Below are 25,000 nucleotides of genomic sequence, written 5' to 3'. Positions count from 1 at the left end.
GCTGAAATAAAAGGAGTAATATATTTGCTTAAGACTGAAGAAATCAAATTTCAGTTTTTTGCTGTTTAAATTCATTGTCACCATTTTCTTCAAGTAATCCGTCAAAAAGTATGAGCGAGGATCGAGTACGATACTGGCGTAATTTCTTATTCAGTGATAGCTTTTTCTGGATATCTCAGTCTTACAAATATAACATAACATAACAAAACCTGTGTCCCTGAATAATAGGATACAACTCAAACAACTGGAATTATGCTGCTTATCCGAAATATAGTCATCCGAAAGACAGGTGAAAGTGGGTCGAACAGCCTTTTTATATGTTCATGTTTAGCCCAGAAGAGGCTTGGTAAAGCAGGCTGATATCTAAAAGCATATAAATCGTGACCATCTTGTCTTTTTTTTTTTGCTTTACAGTCCACGTGTATCTAAGATTACATTACCCAACGTGTCATTTCTTCTAAATCTGTGGGCTCTGATACGAGATTATGTGGATACTACATATCTGTTAGGGAAAGTGACCGTGTAGAGGCTTTCCTGTTAGCTTGTTCTTTTTGTTTTATTTAAGGGAGTGTACATCTGTTTCGTATCTCTTTGTAGATTTCTCATCTCTTTTTGTGCAACCAGTTATTATTAGTATTGTTTTCATCATTATTGTCTAAAGAACTCAAAACATTTTAATTTTATCTTTTACATATTCCTCAGATACAGATACTAAGACAATTATTATTGACAACAAATTAATGCCCTTAAAAAACCGTTCAACTAATAAGGTTTCTTGACTTGACTATATCGGTATATTTTCACTTTCCCTTCAATTTCTTTTCTTTAACAAAACTCAGTCTTGCCCTCTTGACGGAAAAAATATATATGAATGAATGACTAACTAACTAAAGAGATAAATGATTGGACAAATAAGCGCGCATGTAACACAATTCTCAAATCTGTTAGATGTCTCGCAAATGCTAATTCTATAGAATGTTATAAAATGAGAGATATAAACAAGTTTATGTGTTAAGCGATAGGCGATATAAAAAAATTAGTTCAATTTAAATAAAAAAGTACTTTTGATTATCCACTCACCATCGCCACTACTTCCACCACCATCATCATCACCACCACCATCACCATTATCCCCCATCGCCCCCACTACCATCATTCTAGTTTTCAGTAACAAAGCTTAGTCTAAGCTGTTCGTTTCATTTCAGTTCAATACTTTGTTTATATCTACTTTTCTTGTTGTCAATACAAAGTTCGAATAACAAATTAAAAGAAAGATAATATCTATAACATCTATAGCTATTTTGCTAGGTTACTTCACTTTCATTGAAAAATCTATCTTTCTTTCTGTGATAAGTTTATTATCACATCCAATAGTAAACTTTCCTTTCTTTCGTCCAGCCATCGATGTCAATGTGGATAGACAGATAAATAGATTGGCAAATCCATCTGCTAAATACTTTATTTCCCTCTCTCTCTCTCTTTCTCTACCTTACTTCAATGAACTTTTTAACCATGTCATCCCCTGTTTTACATCGTTATCTTTTCTCTCTTTTTCTCTTCACCTGTCACTTCCACTAACCGCATGACAGCTCAATGCATCGGCTGGCAATAATGTCACTACTCTTCCTCCTCTCTGTTTGCCGTTCTTTTATCTTACCACCAGAACATCGCCCCTCTGCTAAACATTCTATTTCTAACTCTTTCTATATCACTTACTTCAACTAACTTTTTAACCACGTAATAACTATTACGCTCCCCTTACCTCACGGCATTAACACTTCTCTCTCCCTCTTTCTCTTTCACTCTTCGTCTTCCCATTCGACCAACCACGCGACAGCGTAACACATTTGGGCCTTAGCGTACAAACATAGATGATGAAGAGGATGCTGACGACGACGATGATTTTGAAGATGATTATGATAAAAATAATCATAATAATATTTTTTGTTTATGTTCGATCTTAGACTGTTCGCAGAAGGTGAAAAACAGGTAGATTCTTTGGTCCATATTTTTTATTTACTTCAGAAAAACATAGAAATGGCATTTGGGACATATAATTGTGTTACATTTCAATAAAAAGAAAGACGATGGTGTCAGGAGATGGGATAGGATAATGATACTTGGTGATAAATTAATGAAGGCTGTAGAGGTGTATGGATATAAGCACTGAGATAGTACTAGAAGCCGACAAGGTTAAACATAGCAAAGAAGATTAAATTGACTTTGATATTAAAGACAAAATTAAATGTAAGAAGTATATTATGGGATGTATCACATAAAAGATATAGAATAAGCATTTTCTAACGGAATAAGAAAGAACTCAAGAAGATAGACAGAAACACACGGAAAATGAAAACAGTATTACGTCCGGAAAGAAATATTCACAAGCTTCATTGCCCAGGAAGAATGGAAGAAAATATTTGCTAAGTTGCAGAGAACAAATTTTGAGATGCTATGTTGCTAATCATCCAGAACCGTTGGTGGTTGGTGTAAAAGTATCTCAGATAATTAATAGAATATAAACATATGAAATTCAGAAAAGAGTAAAATGTGACATTATGGTGTGAAATACAATGTTAGGATAGTTTATCAGAGATATGAATAATAGTGTGGATAAGCGAACGTCATATGATTGGCTGCGAAAATCAAGCTCAGCGGTTGGAACAAGTGCTAATTTGTGCAACACAAGCAAAATCGCTTAAAACAAAGTATTATAAATATCACATCGATAAAAATGCTGAGTTACTTTTATGTAGTTACACTGTAAGCAAATACAGTAGATGTGTACAAATAGAATATAAAATATTGCAAGTATCGTTTAAGAGAAACTGTGGAAAATATAATTGAGACAGACACAATAGGTGGTACGGACACCAAACCAATGCAGTGGAAGAAAAGAAAATGAGGAAATTGTGGGGTTTTAACATTCAATGCGATCAAGTCGTTGAGGCGAGAAGACCCGATGTTATTAATTGTTACTGCGAATGTGAAAGAAAGATACTACACAGCGACTGATATAGTGTCTCCAGGTGATAATAACTGATGTAGAATCTTCAGTAAGTGAGAAGGACAAGGAAAGAATGAGAAAAAAACAAGACTTGAAAAGAGAAGTTGTTAGTGACTAAAACACGAAGAAGTTGAAATTGTTCCAGTGATTATGGGCGCTCTTGATACATTCGGAAAGAGATGAAATCATGGATAGAGAAAATTGGAATCGAGATTCAAACAGAACACACTAAACTGTATTACTTGGAAATGCAAGGACCCTAAGGAAGGCACTTGAAAATTGAGCTGATAAAAGAATCTCAAAGGTCTCATCGTTAGTGGCTATGACTCTCTCTTTGGTATCTAGTAACGACAGCAGATTCTTGCCATATGGAAAGTACAACTACTACTACTGCTGCTGCTGCTGCTGCTGCTGCTGCAACTACTACTACTACTACTACTACTACTACTACTACTACTACTACTACTACTACTACTACTACTACTAACAACAACAACAACAATAATAATAAGTATGGCGTAAAATGTAGACCCAGCTATGCTGCAAAAGTATTGATGTCCATGGAAATAATAAAGTATCATATTTTTTCTTCAACTATTATGTAAATGTGTCAAATGTGCATAATTTTTTTTTTATACTTCATGCAGTTATCATCCTATTATTGCATCGTCTACATATTTAAGATAACTAACTGGCATTAGATATTACTTAGAATGTCTTTGGAAAGATTCCAAACATAGTACCATTGTTTACTCGTATGTGAATTTTTCATTTATGCAGCCCTAACATTTGGCAAAAGAGAAAAATACGAAATACAAAATGCGAATATATTTCTTCAAACACTCCTTGCCAACTATTTACAGACTGTATTTTCCTTGTCTGATTTGATAATGACTTAGTGCTTTACTGATTTTTGATGCTTCAGTTTTCTATGTAACGCATCTATTTTCTGTTTTCGTAATATTCAGTGTTTGTTACAAAAGCTAGAAGCAAAGTTCTCGCATTCATAAAATAGCCAATCACTGGATTCCTTCTTATCCGGTATAACTTATCCTGTTAAAACTTAAAGTCTATCAGTAAACATTTTAATAAATATTTCTTTTAAATTTTCTTTTCTTTAAAATAGATTCAGCTTACATTTATTTTGCTCCTTTGCCAAATATTTTTATACTTGTTACTTTTAATGTTAGAGACAATTACATAAATATGTATATAATAAGTGTTTAGAATATGAATTTGTTGAACTGCGAATTTCATAAAGAAGGTTATGTGACAATGAGATCTGCTCACAGAAATTTTTGTGAGTGATACACACGCAAATACGCCCGCGAACACACACACACACACACACACACACACACACACACACACACACACACACACACACACACACACACACACACACACACACACACACACAACGAAAGGACTTCTGAATTGAAATCTTTCTTTTATAGTTTGGAAAAAAAAAGAAAGATCAAAGTTAATTTACATGCTCAAGGAATCCATAATTAGATCTTTAAGTGGCAAATATGAAGATTTACAAATCAATCGATAATGAATATATTGAAATGGAAACTTTCAAAATCTTTGGCAGATATATGAAAAGCAAATCTATGTACATATGTCACCCTCTCCTTCCTCAAAACAGTCAGTGATTTATAAGCTGATGGTTTCAAAAAATCTGTTGTTCATTGTTATGTGCTCTGGCAATATAATGATATGTCTTTATTTGTATAGATAGCACGACCAAAAAGAAACCTCTGTATATGCTGCAAATGCCACACAGTGGCATCGAGGATGTGAACTCGTGATGGAGATGCAAATTTATTAACTAAAGGAGTGGCTGTGTGGTAAGTAGCTTGCTAACCAACCACATGGTTCCGAATTCATTCTTACTGCGTAGCACCTTGGGCAAGTGTCTTCTACTATAGCCTCGGGCCGACCAAAGCCTTTTGAGTGGATTTGGTAGACGGAAACTGAAAGAAGCCTGTCGTATATATATGTGTATGTTTGTGTATATGTCTGTGTCTGTGTTTGTCCCCCCAACATCGCTTGACAACCGATGGTGGTATGTTTATGTCCCCGTAACTTAGCGGTTCGGCATAAAAGACCGATAGAATAATTACTAGGCATCCAAGGAATAAGTCCTGGGGTCGATTTGCTCGACTAAATGCGGTGCTCCAGCATGGCCACAGTCAAATGATTGAAACAAGTAAAAAGAGTAAAAGAGAGAGAGTATTAAGCCAATACATACATACATACATACATACATACATACATACATACATACATACGTACATACATACATACATGTAACAAAGTGTAATTCGGAGTATTTGAAACATATATAATGAAGATATCTCTACAACTATTTTAGCCAGCGGTATTGAGATAATGTGAAATATTGTATTGTTACTGTTCCCTTAGATGAACCGAAAATAATTGGAAATAATTGTTCTTTATTACAGATGAACCTCTATTCTTCGAGTATTTAGATAACTTTGGATTTAAATCGCTATATATGGACGTTGCTTATCAGGATATAGTATTAACAGGTATCTTGATCCGTGTATAATGCGTTAGCTGGGTACGTAGTAAAGTAAATAATATATATTTGAGTAAACACAACGCAATTCAGAATACCTGAAACACGTGTAATGTTTCCGGTATTATTCTAAAAAACTTAGCAGAGTAGATAGAGATATTGTGAAGACATCCTTTTGCTTTCTCAACTCAAGTAAGCCGTCATCGGACTGTAGTCCGACGATGAGAGAGAGAGAGAGAGAGAGAGAGAAAGAAAGAAAGAGGTAATTCTTACATGTGCATGTGCGTGCACGCTTGCATGAAAGCAAGTCCTTACAATATAAGGAACTCAAGCAAGCATATGAAGCACCATAACAGCAGCCTACAACACTTTAGGGGGACGTGGGATGGTGTGAGTTAAATCCTACTAAACTTAGCTCAATTTTGCTAAATTTAATAGCTAAGTCCTGATGTCCTGCATGGATGAAATTGGAGTTAGAAAGAATACTAGAGCAATTATTTGCAAACTGCAGAGAGATGAAAAGAACGCTTTATCATGAGTTAAGTGAAAGAAAGCTCAAAGCTGGAAGTGAAAACAATAATCTCAGGAAGTATGAAAACAAATTTTTGGATGGATAATAGCAGATGTCCTCGATTTATTAAGATAGTTGCACGGAAGAATGCAGGAAAATGGTGAAGAAAGATGTAAACCAAAAGAACTAGAGCACTTCCGTCATCAGCAACATCAGTACTAGTCGACATCGTTGGCAAAAGTGATTTTGTTACAAGTTGCTGAAATCACTGTGATCTCCAGCCGACAGCTGATGAACTGAATGTTGAAACCATATGTAAGTGATAATTAGACAGACATACACTCACGCATAGACATAGTTTTTTTGTATATAGAAGGATGTATATATGATGCATGATATGCTGTATGTATTATATACACACATACAAACATGCAGACATGCGGGCGCGCATATATATATATATATATATATATATATATATATATATATATATATATATATATATATATATATATATATATAAATATATTTGTCTATATATATATATATGTATATGTATATATATATATATGAATATGTATGTATATATATATATATATATATATATATATATAAATATATTTGTCTATATATATATATATGTATATGTATATATATATATATATGAATATGTATGTATATATATATATATATATATATATATATATATATATATATATATATATATATATAATATATATATATATATATATATATATATATATATATATATGTATGTATATATATGCATATGTATGTATATATATATATATATATATATATATATATATATATATATATATATATATATATATATATGCATGTGTATGTATATATATGTATGTATATATATGTAGAACAAGGTGTAATCATTCCACTTTTCTCCTTCTTTGCACGGCCACACCTCAAATACTGCTGCCCCATGTGGTCTCCCCATATAAAACAAAACATCTCGAAAATTGAATCACCTCAGAGGCCACTCACTAAATGAATTAAGGGCGTGACTGATGTCGTTTCTGGGACCGCCTTAAAGCCTTGAAACTCTACGGTCTCCAGCACCGTCGCGAGCAGTGTATCATTTGTACGATGTGGAGAATATACCGCCAGCATTGCCCAAACGACCTGAACATTAGTTTCAAAGTTCATCCAAGGCTGGAACCACGGGTCATACGTCCCCTGCCTAATTCAAGATCACAACAAATAGGTACACTACGACATAATTTCTTTTCCTCAACAGGCCCTGCTCTGTTTAACATTGTCCCAAAACTGATCAAAGAGGAAAAGGATCCCATCATCTTTCAACGGAGTCAGGACAGATTTCTTCAAGGAATACCAGACAAGGTACCTATACTTGGATACAACTCACTCAACAAGAACTCACTACTTGAATGAACCATAAAGAAAACTTGACTTAAAAAGGATTTAGATAATCCTATCAGGTGGTGCTATTAAGTTAGACATTGCCTGGACCAATCTTCGGTTGAAACATATCTAAGTTTATCTAAGTTTAAATATATATATATATATATATATATATATATATATATATATATATATATATATAAATTATCATTCTGAACTTAACAATGATCGGCATCCAGACCGTCGTAGCCGTTAGGAAAGCAAATCTTATGATTCAGTTGTTTAGATATAACAAGTTATATTTGTTTAAAACATTTGCCAATATTTTACCGAAGTTTATATCTGTTGTCTAATACTCACAGACATGAGGAATAATGATTGGTCATCTGGTAGAAATTCTCTGTGGAACCAAACATCATTAAAAGATGAAAACTTTGTTTCATTAGTCGAGTCATTAGAAATGTCTTGCTCCCATGCCAGATACACTCAAACACAACAAACACACATATAAGCATTCATATATATTCATGTGTGTGTGAATGCGCGCGTGCGAGTTTGAGTATATATATATATATATATATATATATATATATATATATATATATTTATGCATGTACGTATATAATACATACATACATACATGCATGCATGCATACATACATACATACATACATACAAACATACATACATACAAACATACATATATACATATATGATATATACACATTTACATATATACATAGTGAGAGAGAAAAAGAGAGGGAGAGACAGAAAGGGAAAGGAGGAGAAAGAGAGAAAAAAGGCGAGTGAGAAAATAAACATATCTGTCAACCTAGTTCCAGCATAAATATATTTTTTAAATTTCATCAGATTTGTATAGGACTTCTTAAATAACATTATTATTATTATTCAGTAGTTTTATTTTTATAACGTGCTTTCACTTCACTACCGAGCGCAGCTCTGTGCGCCTTGAGTATGTGGTGTGGTTTGCTGTGGTGCTCTTATGTTTACTGTATTGAAAGTGTTTTGCGTAGAATGTGTGCAGTACCCAGTAGTGCAATTTTCTGTATGTTATATATATTTGTAAGTCCTGGTGTTTTTGTTATGTATTTGTCTGAATATTTTTTTATTATACATTATTATTATTATTATTATTATTATTATTATTATTATTATTATTATTATTATTATTATTATTCCAGATATTTTTACCTTGTCCATACTTTACGCATTCGTATACACAATTTCATATTCCAATAATAAATCATTAGTAATACTGCCGTACCGGATCTCAGAAGTTCAGAATCTTACTACTTTGCCCTCTATAACTCTGATACGACACCGCTTCATTTCCCACGGCAAATATATATTTAAAAATAAAACAAATGCAAAATGCAAAAACGAACAAACAACATAAACTATCGTTAAGGAGGATAACAACATACATATTTAACAAGAGGGAGTAAATATAAATGTTAACAATTTTCTGTGGAGAATAACTCGGCGACGTTTAGTTTTACTGAAAAAATTATATTAAGGAAATTAATAAACGTTTTTGCCTGGAATTTTGTAGAGGAGAGCCTAATAATTTGTTTAATCAAATGGTAATAGTGTACAAGAAATGTTAGGGTGGAATTTAATAACCAAAATATATAGAATAATTTCAGGAACGGTGAGATTTATTAAAAATAATTGTTAATGGCAGAAATAGTTGAATAACGGAAGAAATGTAGCTAGAGCTTTAGTTACGTCACTCTCTTTACGTTCTGTATACTATGCATTCAAATCCCGTAAGGTCTGGCATTACTTTCACCTTTCTGTTAACACTCATCAAATACACCTATGATTAAAAGTGTACCAGACATGGTTATCCTGTTTGTACCCCAGAGAGTACATTTTCAAGCAAGGACAATGACGAGCCGAGGTGTGTCTTCACTAGAACAGGGAGGAGACGAGACTGGAGAATTGTGAGAACTACATCTAGGAGAAAGTTAAAAAGAAAACAAGAGAAAAAAAAAAAGGAAATATCTGAATCCAGATAATAGGAGAGTTTAAGGATGGAAGATCTCCTCTAAAAAGCGTCTTACTACATGCAGTACTTGGACATTACGGTAATTATGTGAGGTAACTATAGATACTTTATTTGGTGATAAAGCTAAATGGGTACTAGTAACATGAAATACTAGAACTGCAGAGGATACTGAGAGGAAAAATTTAAAATCCAGCATCCCAGGTAGGCGAGTCATCTGTTATATACGTGAGAGCCAAATCTATTTAACAAGTTTAAAGCCTAAAAGAACGAAAGCATCAGCGACAAATTATGAAGGTTGCCGTCGATCCCGCTGGGGTCGATAACAGAAAGTACCACTCAAGTACTGGAGATATTGTATCAGCTATTCCCCTCCCATCAAAATTACTGGCCTTGTGCCTAAATTAGAAATCTTCGAGCTGGTATGAGGTGAGTTGGCATAGTTATTAGAGTAATTATTAAAGATGTTGCGGTATTTCTTCTGGTTCTTTATTTTTTGAAATCAGATCCAAGCAAAGTTAACTTTCTCTTTCATTCTTTAATGGTAGATAAAATAAAGTATCAGTCAAGTTTTGGCATCAATTGGATCTCTTTACCCATTTTTCAACCTTTTGCCTATCTTAAAAACAATTAAATTATCACTAGAAATGTAACTATTGGCTGAATCGGTAGAAGCTGGATAAAATGCTTTGCTGTATTCAGTTGGGATTTTTAAGTTCTGAATTTGAATCCTGACAAGGTCGACTTTTCCTTTCCAACGCCTGGAGTCAATAAAATAAGTACCACGTAATACTGATGATCGATTTAAAAGATACTATTCCATTATTCTAAACTGGTAGCATTGTACATAAAAAACTGGATGGCAACATTGTCACATTCTACATGAACAATGTAATCTGAAGTGATTGCTATATTTACTGAGGTACATCTCTTTATACTGTCGGCCTCAGAAACTTGTAGACAAAACTTATTCCGAGTCGTAATGCAGCTTCTATGCCAATGGATTCATTACAAGAATAATGTCTTCACTGCGCCATCTTAAAGAAAAGTATCAAAAAAACAGAATCCTATCAGTAGAGATAACTTGTTAAGATGTTCATTTATTATCAAGATCAGGAGCATCGTACGATATTTCCATGTTGAAACGGTGGGGAATCTGGATTACGATGAATCTTTATCCAAAGAATATGAGAAGTGTAGGATCAAGTTAGGACCTGTTTACACTTTACACTTTTAGGTATCTTCATTGGGATGCCCCTGAAACAGACATTCGATTCCTCAGCCGATGGTGTTTATTTCCATTCAAGGTCAGGCAGCCAGACAGACTAAAGGTGAAAACTAAGACAAGGTTAGTTACCATCAGTAACATGCTGAGTGCTGATAATTGTGTTATCTTCTCATACCGTGTAGAAGGTTTAAGAAAACTTTATGGATATTTTATCAGAAGCTATTTGGTTTTATAAGATATCTCAAGCAGTCAAAATCATGGAACAGAACTGAACCTTGTACATGGATACCAGTATCTCGGTACCACTGCTACAAGCAATCTAAATCGAGATCTAAAATTAGAGAAAGGCTTAGTCAAAAAACATCAACTAATGTCGGTGCATAAGGCTCTATCTATTCTCAACGCAATTCGTTATGGCATCAAGTCGTAGATAACATACTTTTCATAAGAACATAAATTTCATGTGTTTCATGTTAGGTGTCGGTCCAGAATTGAATAGCAAGACAAGATCAACTGCTGTGATGTACTGAGCAGGGAAATATCCCTTCTAAGATGATTTTCCTGTGCCACCAGCGACTTTGATTGTTTGGATATGTTCGTCGTCAGGATAATGGTAGTAATCTAAAAAACAAAAGACCTATGTAGTAAAATGGCATGGAGATCGAGAGGCAAAGTTTTCCTCCATCTGCAATACAGGGATGTGTGCAAAGGTGATATGACTTCAACTTTGTCAACTGGGAAGCAGTGGCTGGCAAGCGAACTCAATGATACTGCAAGTGTGTCACAGGGATTAAGAAGTAGATGTAAACCTAAAACTTATATGAAAAAAGCTAGCAGCTTCATAAAAAATCTACATACACCTCATCTACACAAGAAGCACCAATCTTTGTATATTTAATCTAAGATCGTGTTTGAAGGTTAGGGATTAGACTTCAAAGTCCACCTCGTTTTGCTCCTCCTCCTGCTTTCCCTCCTGCTTTTGAACTTCACAGTCCTGTTCTTGTTCCTGCTCCTCCTGTTTTTGCTTTCCTTCCACTTGCTGTTCCACTTCTTCCGCCCATCCTTCTCAGCCTCATTTCTCCTCGTCATCATCGCCATCCTCCCAGATTTTCTCTTCTTCGTCCTCCTATTCCTTCCCCAGGCACCCTCTGTAGACTGTAAAACTGACGGATACCAGTAGTAGTAGTAGTAGTAGTAGTAGTAGTAGTAGTAGTAGTAGTAGTAGTAGTAGTAGTAGCGAATATAGACGGGGAAGTGCTATCACATCACCTGTAACTGGTTATTTGTATCATTAGTGAAAAATTGTTGAATATTCTATTTATCAATATTCTTTAGATGTTTGACCTATAATTAGGGTTTCCTACTATTAATGTGCATTTTGTTCCATGGTGAAATATGAAGAAAACATTTTAAGGTAGGATGTGTCAGTTTTTCACCCAACTGCAATAATACCTGCGCAAGCACTGGTTCAATTTTGGAGCTGAATGGTGGTTTTACCATCAGCCACCAACCGCCAGGTGCCAGCAGTGCTTAATCGTTCGTCAGTCGCTCACGTATTTCATTCTCAAGTTATCCGCAATCTCGTATTTCCGTAAATTTTCTCAGAACGCAACAACCCATCCGTAACAATGTCTTCAGAAGGTAAAAGCAAGAAGTACAACACACCCTTAAGAAGAGTAAGGATCGTAAACAAGTGGTGAATGAATATAACATGAGATCGTTTCTATATTGTAAAGCAAATTTAAGATTATTTAGTAAATGATAAAATAGGCTTCAACACACGAATTCACATAAAAAATCTTGCAAAGCAAATACTAAAACGAAATATATTTTCTTATTCTTTTATAAAAGTCTAGAGAATTTATCGTAGTTTGTGTTCTCATAAAAAAAAAAAAAACTCTCTGAAATGGACTGCTTCTTCTCGAAGTACAGTATTTTATTATATTTTATCGTATTTATAGCATCCATATTTTATTAGGTTTATAAAACTATTCTTTACTAAAATTATAGTGGAGGCGCAATGGCCCAGTGGTTAGGGCAGCGGACTCGCGGTCATAGGATTGAAGTTTCGATTCCCAGACCGGGTGTTGAGAATGTTTATTGAGCGAAAACACCTAGAGGCTCCTGCAGGGGATGGTGGCGAACCCTACTTTACTCTTTTACCACAACTTTCTCTTACTTCCTGTTTCTGTTGTGCCTGTAATTCAAAGGGTCAGCCTTATCTCGCTGAATATCCCCGAGAACTACGTGGAGTCTGTGAAGTGCTCAGCCACTTGTACGCTAATTTCACGAGCAGGCTGTTCCGTTGATCGGATCAACTGGAGTGCCAGTGCCAACACTAGAATTAGTTTTTCATATTTCTCTTATTTTTACTATATTCAGAATACTAATAATAGTACTGATGCACATAGAGTTTTAATGAGTTTTATAAGGTGCTTTGGTAACTTAAAGAATAATGATTAATTATTCGGAAAATTCAGTCATCCTAGTGGTGCCGAATAAGAGGGAGTTTGGTGTATTAAAATACCTATTAAGATCGCTGGATTGAGTTAAACTCTCACCAATATCGATTTTGGCATTCAAAATTTTGGATTTGATACTGGGAAATAATCTAATCGTTTAAAGCTTAAGTAGTTGCTCGATCCGCTTCTTGTCTTCCTTAAATCATAACCTGCCGCCTTAAGAAAGATGTAATGCAGACAGCATTCGATTATGTATTTGAGACACAATGCCCACCATCACCACCAAAAAAACAAAAAATGTGTAGCAAGGTCGTAGGACGATATTAGTCTGCTCATTCAGGGCTGACTTTGGCTAAGAAGAATAACACCATACTAAAATGTGGAGGTATTTCTCTCAATAGTTCATTCAGATATAACGAAAAAAAAAAAAAAGAAAAAGAAAAACGAACTAAGTTTCAGCATTAATGAAATGCAAAAAATAAAATCATCATATCACTAAAATATACGCCATAAGTTACATTTTAAAACTAAATTTGAAATGAGAAATACTTGACTTACCTTCGAATTTTCTTTTAGACTGTGCTGGAAATAAAACAGAAATGAAAGAAAATATAAAATCTCACAGCGAAGTAAAAAAGAGAAATATATATATATATATATGTAAATGTGTGTGTGTGCGTATATCTTCCTCCTCTCTCTCTCTCTCTCTCTCTCTCTCTCTCTCTCTCTCTCTCTCTCTCTCTCTCTCTCTCTCTCTCCCTTATATATAAATATATAACACCAGATACACATATATAGTTTGTATAAAATGTGAGAGCTGGCTTGTGTACAGGAGAGAAAGATACGAATATATTAAAGCGGTCAAATCAAAATTGATTGTTAGAATATTAGCAAATCAGTTAGTTATTACTAACAGAAAAAAATTAAAATAATTAAAAAAAATGTTAATAAATTTTACTTTCAGAAATGCATTAATTTATTGAAAATTATCATGTCTTTATGGTTCGTAGACATGGCTGTGTGGTTAAAAAGTTCACATTGCAACCATACAGTTCAAATGAATCAATCCGAAGCTATGGTCAAATCATGTACGAATAGACAGAGGCGGTGTATAAACGCATCAAAGTGACTATTTCTGTTTTTGGATGATTGACATAATCCCTCGTTTCACTTTTCACAATCACATGGCCCTTTTGTGCATTTAGCCAGATCCACTCTGTTGCAAGGTCTACGGTTAGGGAATAACTTTGTTCCTTTCTATCATCAGTCATGGACCTTAAAAATGGTTTTGGTGACTATGTTTCTACCTACTTATCAATTAACGAAAAATAATGAAACTGTGTGGAAGCCCTTTGGAATATACTTGTTCTTGGCTGGTAGATTTAATACGTCACACAATCGAATACTACCACATATGTGATATCTACAAAACCATAAGAAGTGCAATTTTCATGAAGGTCACAGTTTATATCAAACACCAAAATGGAAATTAGAAATTGATAGCGATCATTTTCTCATTAGCTTTCTGATTGGAAAAAAAAGCAAAAAAAAAAAAAGCATAAGATAATCTGATTCGGCAAAACGAGTTGATAAAATCGATAAATTAAATTATGTCTATGTATTTTGAGGAGCGGTAAGTTTGGCGTTTCACATAAAGCTCTTCCTTAAAAAATGGAACCGGGTTGAAACGTTAGAAATGACATTTCCGCACGGCACGCGAACATATCTTGTTTTGCAAATCTTTAGAATTGAGATGTATATATAGCTCAATTACACACACACACACACACACACACACACACACATTGTAATATATATTCAGTAATCCTCAGACTATCGCTGGTGTTACGTTCCAAAATCACCCGCGATAGGTGAAAATCCGCGAAGTAGAAACAGTACTGCATTGTCTATTTTTTAAAATTATTTTTATAGTTTGTATATATTTATTTCATTATAAGTGCAAAATAACAACACGGAGGGATCGACTTAAGCTTAAATAATAAACTGCGTAGGTTGTCTCATAAATAAAGCGGTCTTTTCAATGACATGAACTAAATGTCGGAGGGGAACAGGATAAACTATCTGCATCAACTTGTTATATAAGCAGGTAATAATTTTGCCATGTCCTTATTCTTAATGCAGTTTGATTCTAATAGTTGTTTTTTCAAAGCTATAATGGAAGTGACAAAGGAGCATATTCGGCATATTTAGCCTTATGAGTTCAATGAAGGCAACAACGCAACGGAAAGTGCAAGGAATATTAATGCAGTATATAGGGATCGGACAATAAGCGTAAGCCAGTGTCAACCGTGGTTCCAGACATTCTGAGTCAGAAACTACAGTCTAGAAGACGAGCCTTGTCCTGGAAGATCTGAAGAGCTCGACGAGGACGTCTTGTAAACCCTGGTGGAACAAAATCCCATTGTAACTGTTGAGGAACTAGCATAGAAACTTGGATTTGGTCATTCAGCCATTCATCGACACCTGTATGCCATCGGAAAAGTCAGCAAATTGGGTCAATGGGTTCCTCACAAATTTTCCGAGTCTAATCGCACGCAGAGAGTGAACGTGTTCTCTTCTTTGCTGTCACATCTCACGAATGAACCTTTTCATGGAGAGAATAGTAACTGGTGACGAAAAACGGGTTCTCTATAAAAATATCAAGCACCGAAGACAGTGAGTAGGGGAAAGATAAACACCAGCACCCCAGGCTAAAGAAGGTCTTCACCCACGTAAGGTGTTGTTATCTGTTTGGTGAGATATGAACGGTTTAGGCTACTTTGAAATTTTAAACACAAAACAAACGATAACAAAGGAGATCTACTGCGAGCGGTTTGAGCAGCTTAAGTCAACACTAAAAGAAAAACGACCATCTTTGGTTTCAAGACAAAAGGTCTTCTTCCATCAGGACAATGGTCGAACACATACAGCGAGGATGTCCTTCCAAAGGCTCGAGCAGTTTGAATAGAAAACGATGCCCCATTCACCATATTCGCCAGACATTGTCCATTCTGATTATTATTTATTTCGCAGTTTTCAAAATCATCTGGACTGAAAAAAATATGAATTCTGCAGAAGAGGTCAGAACAGTACCAGAGGAGTATTTTCCGTCACGGACAAGTGAATTTTGGAAGAAGGGCCTTGCTAGTTTACCAGCTAGATGGAAGAGCATTGTAGAAAATGAAGGAGAGTATATTTTAGATTAAAAAAGAACTTTGTTTATCTTAATTTTGAAGAATGAAAGAAACATAAAAAGAACCGCGTTATTTATGGGACAACACAATATATATCATTATGGTGGCGAGCTGGGTAGAACTGTTGGAATGCCAGTCAAAAACGGTTAGCGGTATTTCACAGAAAGAATAAAATAACTTTTGGAGCTAGAAGTCAATCATGGCGGCTGGCTGGGCAAAGGTAGTTAGACAGGAAACTTAGGAAGAAGGGGAGATAATAAAGCATTGGTGATCCCAACACGAAGATGCGCGTGCGTGTGTATGTGAGAGTAAGTGTGTGCGTGTAGATAGGGGCTGGTGAATTTGACGTGTGTATGTGTGAAATAAGTGTGTGCGTCTGTAATGTGTGGGTGTGTGGATGATGGTGTGGGTGCTGGCAAGTGGTCAGTGCTAGTGTGCGCGGGGTAGTGTGATGTAGTCTGGTAACGTGGTAGTGTGGTGATGTGGGGTTGGGGTTAGGATGTAGGGATAGGTGTTAGGTATGTTGGAGTGGGATGTATGGGGGTGTGGTGGGAAGTTGGAGCGTGGTGGTAGGGTTGGGACGTGTAGGAGTGGGTGTGGATGGTGGGGGTAACGATGAAGGGAGAAGGAGGGAAGGAGGGAAGAAAGGAAGTAGGTGTGAGATGAAGAGAAGAAGGAGGAGAATACACACACACGCACCCACAAACACACACACACTCACACACACACACACACACACACACACACACACGCACACACATATATATCACATAGCCACCGTTGCCTCAGGAAAGATAACGTTTTTCGCTAAGCGTCACTCAAGGACGTTCGGTTTGACGCAATGGGAGTTATGTTGTAAGAATAGGAATAAATTCATCAACATATTTATCTGTGCACAATTTTAAGATTTTAAAATAATTTGATACTAGAAAAGAATCTTACTCGTGCACTTGCACACGTACGTCCCTACCCACCAAACATTTAGGATATGCCCAGATTGGTTCAATTTTACTGAATCTGCTAAATATTTTGGGTTTTGCATGAATGTCACTTTGTTGATAACTTCCGTGCTAACCGCTCCCTCAGTTCAGCTGAGCTGATCACCAGTTGCTAAAATAACTTTGAAAAACATGGTTCAAATAAATGTCTCTCTACCTCACTATTGTATAAATATTTATCATATTTATAATTTTCATTAATTTAAGGGTGGGGTGGCAGAATCGGTAGAATATTGGGATCTATTTTAAAACGGGTGCCACATTTTTCATTAATGTTTTACGTAGTGTTTATGGTACGGAAAGACTTTCAAACTTCGTATACTTATCTATTTTGTGTTATAGAACAGAAAGATATTTTTGTATTCAAATTTATTTCATGTAAAAAATTGTCTTATTTCGATAATTTCAACCAATCACTGATTAAGCGATGTAAAGCGTATTTAATCTCCATACCTTCGTTTTATTTGCTTTTTTCATTTTAAATTTGCTTTAACACTAACCCTAACCCTAGGGTTAGGGTTAGGGTTAGGTTTAGGGTTAATTGTTTCAGAATCGTTTGTTTATGTAGTCGGCACTTAATGTATATCGGCTGAATGGACGTCAGTGATTGGTTGAAATTACAGAAATACGACAACTTTCACATGGAATAACTTAGGGATTTCTTTATTTTTAAGAAGACTAAGAGAAAAAGATGTTTTATATGACACATTCTACCAGTGTTCCAAGTTTCAAAGTGTTTCGTTAACGAGAAATGTGGCTCCCGTTTTAAAAAAGATCCGAATATTGTGTAGTGTATAGCTATTTTACTTTATATTCAAAATTCAAATCTCGTCTATAAATCTTCATTGTACGCTTTAAGTGAAGCGGATGTTCTTCGCGGTGTAGGAAAGTTTTAAGTACTTTAAGGTAACTTCTGTGCTTCTATTATTAAGTTACTTAAAAGGCAGCGAGCTCGCAGAATCGTTAGCACGCCGGACAAAATGCTCAGCGGCATTTCGGCCTTCTGGGCTCTAATTCTGTCGGGGTCGACTTTGCCTTTCATCCTTTCGAGGCTTCTTTCAGTTTCCATATACCATATCCACTCACAAGGCTTTATTCGGCTCGAGGCTATAGTAGAAGACACTTTCATATATATATATATATATATATATATATATATATATATATATATATATATATATATATATATATATATATATATATATATACATATATATATATATATATATATATATATATACATATATATATATATATATATATATACATATATATATATATATATATATATATATATATATATATATATATATATATATATATATATATATGCATACATACATACATACATATATACATACATATGTGCATGTCTTTGTGATTGCGTTTCCTTCCTATTGCTTAGCAACCGGTGTTGTTTTGCTTACGTTTTCGCAAAAGCGACCGACGGAATAAGGTACTAGACTTAAAAATAAGAACTAGGGTCGAATGAATTGCCTATACCCTTTCTCCGCTTGTAATACCTTGGCAACTAAATAAGAAATCGTTAATTTAAAATATTTTGCTTAAAAAAATAATCGATAACGCAGTCTTCTTAACTCAGATGTTATAAGGTCAGTTTTGATTATTCTGTCCTCTTAACTCAATTTGCTAAAGTCATTTATCATTTTCTAGTCTTGTAACTGAACAAATACTTTACTGTCTATGTATCCATCTCTAATTTAAGTGAAACGAAGCTCGTCCTTCTCTTTTTATCTCATTACTTAATTTGAGGCTAACACCTATTTGATCTCATTTACTTTAGTGACAGTTATTGTTCCGTTGCTCCATTCAATTCTTAATTGCAGGTTTTATTATAACATCGGCATTTATTGTATCAACTAGCGTTTATTGTAGTTTCAATGCAAGTGAAACTTGCATAAGTTTCTCTAAGAAGGCGATAACTAATACTTTATTTCTCCCCTTTTATTATTAACTGACACCAGTATGCTCCCAATTTGCTCCCGGTCACTGCATTTGGTGAATTCGTTAGTATATTAGTTTGACAACCGAAAGGTCGTCATTTCATATTCCGCCTCCAGTCATGTGCTGAATTGCAGGCAAAGATTTTTAGCTTTCGGTGGCTGAATCTGCTTAGCGTGTAATATGTTCTCGGTGACTCTGATCGATCAGATCTATGTTCAAAGGTGTTCCGTCATATTTCCAGGCACAACGCATTCGGGATTATATTATTCAGTATGCACTTTCTTCTAAGTAGTGTGTGATTTAAAGGAGATATATCTAAAGGAGATATATTTAAGTGTAATTTTTAGCAGGTCGGGTGACCAAGTAAAAGCTCACCTTATAGCTTTTGTGTTAATATATTGCTGTTGTAAGGCGGAGAGCTGGCAGAGACGTTAGCACGCCGTATTTCGTCTATCTTTACGTTCTGGGTTCAAATTCCGCCGAGGTCGACTTTGCCTTTCATCCTTTCGTGGTTGATAAATTAAGTACCAGTTACGTACTAGGGTTGATCTAATCGACTGCCCCCCCCCCCCCACAAAAAAAAAATTTCAGGTTTTGTGCTGCCTAGAGTAGAAAAGAATGTATTTTTGTTGCTTAGCCCCAGGTCATCTCTAACCGAATAAACACCGACTAAATACGGTTTAGCCTGGACTGTTTCCTAGTTTCTTAATCATTGTATATTTAGGCCTACAATTACACACCCAATATATCCATTGTTTAAATCAAATGTCGAGTGTGAGTTGAGAACATATTAGCTGCTATTTCTGATAAGTCGAGTGACTTCGTAGGGAATTCTTTTTGACTTCTGGGGATTAAAACGTAGTTGAGTCCGAACCGTGTTCGGAGTTAACTCCGTAACCACAAAAGAACTGGCTTGCAACCTACTGTACACGCTCATCTTATTTCTAATCAGATAACATTTCTGAGTTCTCATCCTTGTATCTTATGATAAATGTTACTAGATCTTACGGTTTTCCCTCCTCTTCATTATTATTTCTATAATTATTTCTAATATAAGCACAAGGTCTGAAATTTGAAAGTAGTTGTTCGTTGATTAAATTGACTTCGGTACTTTATTTCATCGGTCCGAAACGATGAAAAGCAATGTCAGCCTAGTAGGATTTGAACTTAGACAGAAACTCGAGACACCGCAAGGTATTTTTTCCCAACATACTAACGTTTTTTAATGTAATTTCAACTGATTAACAATTACTTTTTGACTCAATGCATTAAGTATGTTAGCCTGCACTTAACTATATGATCTCAATGCATTATGACACGCTTGAAACATTTTCTAATGTCATCAGTTAATTCGTTGTACACTACCAAGATTTTTTGAACTGCTTGGAATGTGTGGAACCTACTTTAAAAAAATACAGTTTTAGCTTCGCTGAGAGAGGTAAACAAAATGATTAAGTAAAAGATTTTTATCTTCCCATGTGCAGAAAATGTGATCGATTTGACTAGTTTTTAGAATTCTTAGACTTTTATCAGGAAAAGAATCCCTATCCTTATTTGTGTAGAAAGTAGCTGCTTATAGTAATTTATTCTGTATACAAACGGGAATTGTATTTTACATTTCAAATCATTCGAAGTAGTTGTATAATCTGTCATGAATAAATGAATTAATCTACGTTATCAGTGCACATGCTCTTATGCAAATTAGACTGACTAGTTTAGCTGAGTTCTAGTTTGCATACGCTATAAACGGTTATAATCTATTAATATCTTTCTTAGTAGACAGAAGATAGGTATTCTTTCAGTCATGAATGCATAAAATAATATGAATCAAGTCAGTTCAAACTTACGTTTTCTGCTCACGGTGATATCAAACCTTAGGTGTAACCACCTTGTTTGCAATTCACAGTAAGACTAAAATTGTATGGCTATTAAAAAAAAGTATGCCTCAGACTTTGAAATGTCATTAGTTGTTTCTTAACTTACACTGTTAAACTTCAGATAATACTACTATGAACCAAATCTGTGTCCTGCATTTCCTATTCAGTAGCTGCTGTCTATCAACCACCCGACAGTTTAAAATCTAGGATAGGCTTTATCATACACTGTGCACTGTATTTATTGCCGACTACTATATTTATATTGTAGGACATAAACGAGAATTCTCTGCTATTAGATTTTGCTCAAATTACTTTCAATCAACAGTGCCTATTTAATCCTTTTACTAAGCTTTGTTGATTAATCTAATAGAAACAAAATAAAATAAAACAAATAGCAATACTTATATCCTGCTTTTCTTTTTATAGAATACACATCACTAATTATTTAGTTGAACACTAATAAATAAGCAAAATAATACCAGACAGAGATGCATTTCGTTACAGAACATATACCAGTGGTCCACAAACTGACGAACACCAGTTTCAACCCAAGTACTAGGGAAAATTTTTTGGCTCCTCACTCTCATTATTAGTGAGGAGACAGCATAGAGTTTGCACCCATATAACTCACCCTTTTTCGCTATGCTGTTGGGCAAGTTTAAAAAGTTTAAAATCATCTATACTTTATTAAACATGGCAATTTGTTTCCCCCCTTTTTCAATCTGCATAAACTGTTCCTATACTGAAGTAGTTGTATGCTGTCAACTTAATGTGACAGTCCCCTGAAGGGAATAATACTACTGTTGGTTAGACCTAGGAAGCTTCACCGCTTCCTGTCGGCCTTGACACATTTCCTGTGTCCTTATGTTTACAAGGGGGAGACAAGCACCTCCACCCAGCTAAGCCTGCATCCAGAGACATGTTTCTGAGTCTTTGCTCGTCATCAGTCTGGAGTAGCATGACTTGCTAGTCGAAGATGCCCGTCAAGCTCTTGTAAACATATAATAATTCTAGTGAAATACATTCACTGTTCCTATACTGACCTACGCTGACATTTAATCATAATTTATATATACTCATGCACGCACACACACACACACACACACACACACACACACAATCGCACACACTCAAACACGGAGACACATACACACGCGCGCACGCGCGCGCGCGCACACACACACAATCTAAAGTATTTTGATACTGTTTCACTTAAAGATTAAAATTGTTGAATGTTGTGTTGGAAGGTTATCTTTCTTTGCATGAAAACTGACTTTTTTAACATTTAGTGACACAGCCAACCACACAATGATACAAACATACATGTGCAGTCTAGGTGGAAAAGTTGTAGTTCACTTTTTTTCATTGATGTTGAATGGAACATTCACATCTTCTGATCTGGAGATCTCTACACCAATATACGATTTTTGTTTCCTCTTTTAAGAAACTGTGCCAAGCTTATTGCATTTGCATTTGGCGAAAGTTTTGACGGAAATTTTCTATTAATATTTCATGTATCGAAACGTGTGAATATAATTCAACGTCAGAAATGTTTATTATATTCATCCTAAGACAGGCTTTCTGATGAATGGCATTTATAATGTGTTAGCAGCAACACGATGTCGCATTGGAAGGTAATATATTTTGATGACATTTTCGAGAAATTTGCAATCACATTTGTAATGTCTTCAACCGAAATATGACATAGTCGACATTTTCAGGCGTATCTTGGGAGTTTAAAGGCTCCACTCTCTATTTTATTCAGCGGTTATGTATGTATGTATGTATGTATGTATGTATGTATGTATGTATAACTACATCGATGACTGTGCTTACCAGAATGTATAATAGTAAATGATGGTTGAAACCGTGCAATTCTGAGAAGCAATAAATGGAAATTAGGTAAATTTCACTGAAGATCAATTCAGGTTGAAACAAACAAGATTTTTAGTGAGTTAAACTAAATATTGGGAGAAAAAATAAAGAAAACAATTATGTGAGATAAAGAATTCTTTTGTTTGATAACTGTAGAAAACTGCAGAGACGGGTTCACATATACACTCACAGAGGTTGATGTAACATGTACATATACGATAGTAAGTCGTATATATATATATATATATATATATATATATATATATATATATATATATATATATATATATATATATATATATATATATATATATATATAAATATATACATATATATATATATATATATATATATATATATATATATATATATATATATATATATATATATATATATATATATACATATATATATATATATATATATATATATATATATATATATATACATATATATATATACATATATATATATATATATACATATATATATATATATATATATATATATATATATATATATATATATATATATATATATATATATATATATACATATATATATATATATATATATACATATATATATATATATATACATATATATATATGTATATATATATATATATATATATATATATATATATACATACATATATATATATATATATATATATATGTATATATACATATATATATATATATATATATATATACATGTATATATACGTATATATATATCTATATATATAGAGAGAGAAAGAAAGAGAGAGATACGATAGGCTTCTTTCAGTTTTCGCCTATGGAATTCACTCACAAAGATTTGGTCGACTCGTAAAAGACACTTGCTTAAGATGTCACGCAGTGAGACTGAACCCAGAATCATGTAGTTTAGGAAGCTAACTTCTTACTACGCAACCACACCAGTACATATGTATTTTATATATTTGTGCACACACACACACTTACACACACACATTAACATTAGGAGCAAATGATGGCTAATTGCATACAATTACTGATGAGAATATTCATATTGGATGTAGAGTCAAATTTATTATTGAAAAGAGATTGAGTATAGCTTCAAATTTCCAGTGTCCAGACCTGTTCTCTGTCTGAACAAATTTCAAGACAGGTGAAACTTGTAGTCATTGTTATGTCTCACGGCTTTTTCAAAAGTAAAAGAAGAAAAAAAAATCATCATATATGACTGCATTGCGGAACATTCAGTTCATCAGCTGTTAGGGGAAATCTCAAGGTTTTCGGCACTTAACGGCACTACTCCTTCTTACAGTGGTACCAAGTAGCATTGGTAGATGCCAACAGGGAATGTGCAGGCTCTTTTGGTCCACAATGTAGCTCACTTTTACCCCTCAGTAAACAGGATGCAGCTGTAACCACTCCAACTAGGCAGCAACTGTTTCATCTCACTATTCAGTGAGCACTTGTTCTTTGCTCCCAGCGTTAGTCTTTCTTTTACAAGCACCTGCGATATCCACGAAGAAATATTTTTTGCTCCTCTCTGCTATCCCTATTCTTCTATCCATATATGTATATACAAATTTTTTTCTCCCCTGTTCCTCTCTCTCTCTCTCTCTCTCTCTCTCCCTCTCTCTCTCTCTCTCACTCTCTCTCTCTATCTCTGTCTCTCAATATATATATATATATATATATATATATATATATATATATATATATATATATATATATATGTATACATACATATATATGTATGTATATAATACATGTATATATAGGTATATATATATCGATACGTATGCATATCAATCACCTAATCAGTCAATCAATCAATCAATCAATCTCTGTGTGTGTATATATGTGTGTGTGTGTAGGTGTGCGTATGAGCATATACAAATATGTATATGTGTATCTGTAGATATGTGTT

General features: G+C 34.3%; 1 protein-coding gene across 1 annotated transcript in view; it reads right to left on the bottom strand.

Annotated features, from left to right (window-relative positions):
* The window catches only part of LOC106881251 (uncharacterized), a 247,435-nt gene that overhangs the window by 174,022 nt on the left and 48,413 nt on the right, over positions 1-25,000 (bottom strand). The window contains exon 3 of the mRNA XM_052967047.2: positions 13,745-13,768. The gene's annotated coding sequence lies outside the window, so the exon portion shown is untranslated. The remainder of the gene's footprint in view (positions 1-13,744; positions 13,769-25,000) is intronic.

The sequence above is a fragment of the Octopus bimaculoides genome, chromosome 4 (genome assembly GCF_046866305.1).
Source record: "Octopus bimaculoides isolate indiv1 chromosome 4, ASM4686630v1, whole genome shotgun sequence".
NCBI lineage: Eukaryota > Metazoa > Mollusca > Cephalopoda > Octopoda > Octopodidae > Octopus > Octopus bimaculoides.
Note: the sequence above shows the minus strand (reverse complement) of the source record. Positions and strands in the feature narration are given on the sequence as shown.